The sequence below is a fragment of the Octopus bimaculoides genome, chromosome 2 (assembly GCF_001194135.2).
Source record: "Octopus bimaculoides isolate UCB-OBI-ISO-001 chromosome 2, ASM119413v2, whole genome shotgun sequence".
NCBI lineage: Eukaryota > Metazoa > Mollusca > Cephalopoda > Octopoda > Octopodidae > Octopus > Octopus bimaculoides.
Genome location: NC_068982.1, coordinates 188,733,554 through 188,739,127, shown reverse-complemented (window position 1 = coordinate 188,739,127; position 5,574 = coordinate 188,733,554). Strand labels below are relative to the sequence as shown.

The 5,574-nt window shown below is 33.5% G+C and overlaps 1 pseudogene; it reads right to left on the bottom strand.

Annotated features, from left to right (window-relative positions):
- Window positions 1–791: 791 nt before the first annotated feature.
- LOC128247172 (U6 spliceosomal RNA) lies at window positions 792–885 on the bottom strand (annotated as a pseudogene).
- Between the last annotated feature and the right edge of the window lie 4,689 nt (window positions 886–5,574).

Genomic DNA, 5,574 nt, shown 5'->3' with positions numbered 1-5,574 from the left:
TCTAAAATGTTAATCATTACTAAATGTTTTACACATAATTAAACTTCACACATTCTGAAACATAAAAGTCATCATTGTGGGACTTCCTTTTTTTTTTCATCTATTTTTTTCTTTTAATTTTCTGTAACTGCAATTCCTATCTATAAATCCATTTTAAAAGAGAGAAATATGGTGTGTGTGTGTGTGTATGTATATATATATATATATGTATGTATGTATTCAGATAATGAAATGAATATAATAAAGTTCCTGTTCTAAATTGAACACACACACACACACACGATATAAAAACACTGACATTCATTGATACACATGTATTCACACACACACACAAATATACATGTATATATACACACATTTACGTATATTTATACATACATGTATAAATATATATATATATATATATATATATGCATATTTGTGTATATATATATATATATATATATATATATATATATATATATATACATATTTGTGTGTATATATATACATACATATTTGTGTATGTGTAAATATATATATATATATATATATATATATATATGTATTTTACAAACATTTAACAAAAACGTACCAAACAGAAAATTTGTAGCTAACTCATCAGTACACACACACACAAACACATGTATATGCAGAAACATGTTTTTGTACATCTATATATGTGTGTGTGTATATATATATATATATATATATATATATATATATGTATGTATGTATATATATGCACACGCACACACATATTTGTACAAAAGTGTATATGTGTGTATATGAGATAAAATATTTACATAGTCAAAAATATGGAACACTTCATGAATTTGCATGCCATCCTTGCACAGAGTCCATGCTAATCTTCTCTTTATAATTCCAAATGACAACCACCTTGACTTTTGCTTCAGTAACTGTGGCAGAGTCTGTAGAAGGTTACAGCATGCAAATTCTTGGATCCTAGCAGGAAACTAAGGGATAGAAGTAACTACAAACTACATATACTTAAACACGTGTGTTATATATATATATATATATATATATATATATATATATATATATATATATATATATATATATATATATATATATATATTCATATATACATATAAAATAATATTGCACTTCATGTTTGAAACTCCAATGAAGCTATAGGGTGATACACGAGCATCCAGCTCCAAGCGCATTGCATCTTATTGCAGAAACAGCTGTAGGCTAATGAAGTTGATGACATAATCTCTTACTCCATTGTCATTCTAATTTCTTATATATATGTGTGTGTGTATGTGTGTATATATATATATATATATATATATGAAACTTTACCTCAACTAATCTTTTTACTTATTGGACACCACAACCCAAGAAATGTTTAACTGCAAATGTAACAGTTACCTTTTTTTCCGTTTATGTTAGCACATACCTATAGCTACTCACACACACACACACACACATGCATGCACACACATGAACTGCATTTAAATCACAATGTATACACGTATACCCATGTATAAATGCATGCATGTATAAATGCATGCATGTATAAACATAAATATGCATGAACGTATATAAAATATACGTGTGTGTTGTGTGTATGTGTGCATGTATAAACTTAGGTATATATAAACATGTATAAAATGTTATAAACATAATACACATATAGACACAAATATACACATTTCTGGCTAAACGTGTGTACGTATAAACATATACTTGTGTTTGTGTGTGCGTGTGTGCATGTATAAACTTATATTATTTTTTATTCCTATCTGTTTCTATTGATGTTTCCAGCAATTTTAACAGATGAAAAAAAAAGAGAAAAAAAACAGAAACTAAAAATGTTGATTGTATGCAAATTTTTCCTTTGGATCACATTTTACCTAAAAAAAAAAAAAAAACTGCATTGAATTTCTATTAACATGGCTATTCAGTTTTTGCCTTCTTTTGCCCACCACCCACCACCCAATACCAAGTTGCTGGGGTCAACTTTGCCTTTCACCTCCTTCAATGGAGGAGGGCAGTCTGTCAAACATTTGTCGATATATTCTCTTCAAAATTTGTGGTCTTGTGTCGATGATATCAGATTTTAATATATTGTTTTATATAAAGGTGGGGCAAGCTGACAGAATCATGAGCATGCTGGGGAAATTGCTTTGTGTCTTTATGTTCCCAGTTCAGATTCTGTTGAGGTCGACTTTGCCTTTCATCCTTTCCGGGTCGGTAAAATAAGTACCAGTTAAGCACTGGGGTCGATGTAATCGACTTACCCCCTCCCTTGAAATTGCTGGCCTTGTGCCAAAATTTGAAACAGATATTTTGTATTATTCTATTTCTGAAGGGGTAGGGTGGGGGCTTTTGTATTTTTCTTTTCGTTTTTTTTTTTTTTTTTTCCAGCAACACCCAGATATGACAAGAGTAGATTACACATACAGAAATATAAAATGTAAAGCACAACAGACCAGACATTGTGATCTGGAATCAAGAAACAATGTGCACAGCTGGCATTAACATAATTTATGGTGACCTAACAAGAAATTTGCAAATACAACATCCATAATATAACTAGGATTTATACCGCTAATTATAGAGAGAGATTTCTTAGTTTATATTCCAACTGTCTCAGTAACAATTTTGAGAAACTGAGATTCAAAAAACCAAGTACACCACAACTCTTCAGAAAAGGTGGCAATAGTGCAATGACAGTACATAGAATAATGCGCAGGAATTGAAAAGTGAGACTTTAAAAGAGGCATCAGGTGTGTTGTTAGCAAGTTTCAAGAACCATGGAAGTTTTGAAGGATGTAGAGTCCTGACAGCTAACAATTAATGCTGGTAGTTTATTCCTTATTTCAGCAATTCTGAGTGTGAAAAAGGGTTTCCAAAAGTCATGGGTGCTGTGTTGTTTTTTTGATTTTGTAAGCATGTCCAGACTTTTACAAGGTGCATATACTTAAAGACATACACACCTGTGTATGTGTGCACATGCATTCATAATCTCTTCAGCAATGACCCGCAAACATACATGCACATACACATTCAATACTTCCGAGTCGAGGCCTAATATCATCATGTTAGGCAGAGGTAGGAAAGGGTTTGATAGATACAGTGTGAGCCGAGTGGTGGATTTCCTGGTGTTGTAAATTCTGAGTTCAAATCTGGCCTCATGTTGATGAAAAATAGAATGCTGATTCTTTCTGGAGTTGCCAGATAGTATTAGATATGAAAATATAGTTCCTTTGGCTCAAATAGATCAACTGCTACATACATGTGTGTTTGTGTTTGTGTAGGGTTTGTATGAAAAAAGGGAAAGCAGTTTTCTGAGCTGTCTTGCTGGGTGATGCCTCTCAATATCTGCTGACTCACTCATGCTGGTGCCACATAAAAAGCACCTAGTACACTCTGTAAAGTGGTTGGTGCTAGGAAGGGCATCCAGCTGTAGAAACCATGCCAAAACAGACAATTAGAGCCTGGTACACCTGTCCGGCTTGCCAACTTCTGTCAAACTGTCCAACCCATGCCAGCATGGAAAGCAGACGTTAGATGATGATGATGATGACCAAAGTAACCCATCCTATCCACACAAGCACAGAAAACAGATATAAAATGATAATGTGTATGTGTGTGTGTATATATATATATATATATATATATCTTTATACACAAGCTTAAACAGGAAGAATGTAGATCCATAATTATGAACACGTGTGTGAATGTTTGTATGCTTAAATAGGATGTATTGTAGATCTATGAGTGTGTGTGTAGAGTGGGGGAGGAGGGAGAGAATTTACATTCATTGTACTGAGAGAAGCAACCAGCTGCCATGAATATAGAAATGATTTCACTCAGCTGATTACATCTGTTTATCTCCCCCCCCCACACACACACTTTACACCCCCTCCCTCCTCACACATTTTCTCACAATCAATACCTTACACACACACACACACACACACACACACACACACAATGCCAAAGTACACATTCTTAGCCAGATGATTAATAATACACATGAAAAATGCTACATGAACACGCAAATACACAATATTCAATATGCTCTTGCATATAAGTGTGTGTGTGTATATATACACACACACACAAGGAAATTAAAGATATTCGTCTATACACAGAGATGGATACACACATATACTCACACAAACACGCATTAAGAAATGGTACCATGTATACGCACATTTATGGATTAATGCAAACGTGTGTGTGTGTGTGTGTATATATATATATATATATATATATATATATATACACATATATATACATGTCCTCTTGTGAATTGACACACACACACACACACACACACACACGTGTACACACATACCAAAGAAAGGAAACAAAACTCAGATTTCTATCTTTGGATCAAATCAACAACTGTTGTGTATTCCTTTGAAAGTAAGAAATGTGAAACGTGACACTGTTGATGGTGATGGTGATGATGATGATGATGATGATGATGGTGATGATGATGATGATGATGATGACAAAGACGATAATACCAATGACTGGTGATGGTAACGATGTTGCTGCTGCTGCTGCTGCTGGTGGTGGTGGCAGTGGTTGTGATATTTGTGGCGATGTCGATGATGATGTGGAAGGCATTGGTAATAATAAATGTGTTTGTGTAAGAGTGTTATTGCATGCATGCAGATGAGCAAGCACGTCACATAATCACACACACACACACACACACACAGAATTATAAGCACACTATGTAATCACTGTAAAAATAAAATTACATGCATACACATATGTATGCACATAAATATGCCGCAGACAACACACACACGTGTGCACATGTACACACTTGCATACATATGCAAACACACCACAGACTATATATATATACATACACCAAACACATATATAGACACACCGCATACTATATACACACACACACACTATGTATACAATATTTATGTATGTGTGTGTGTGTGTATATATATATATATATATATATATATATATACACACGCATGCACTCACGCATACAGACACACCACATACTATATATACACACATACATATATAGACACGCCACATAATACACACACACATATAGACACACCACATACTATATATACAATATGTATATATATACACACACACATATAGACACATCACATACTATATATACAATATGTATATATATACACACACACACACACACATATAGACACATCACATATATACAATATGTATATATATAAATATACACATACATACATACACACATAGCACATACTATATACACACACACACAAATACAATTTGTAAACCTTTGTTTGAGGAAATTTTAGGGGGAAAATTATTAGAGTTGGATGGAACATGTTGCAATGTTTGTCCTTACACTATGTTCCGAGTTCAAATCCTGCCATGGTCAACTTTGCCTTTATTCCTCTTTTTGTGGTGGGGGTCAATAAAAAAAAATGTACCCTTCCAAGGTGGTGGAATCTTAAGAACATTGGACCAAGATTCCTTGCAGTATTTGCTGTCTCTTTGCATTTTGAGTTCAAATTCTACCCTGGTCTACTTGACTTAATCTGCTGCCAATTTTAACACCACTAACTGGCCCTTTTG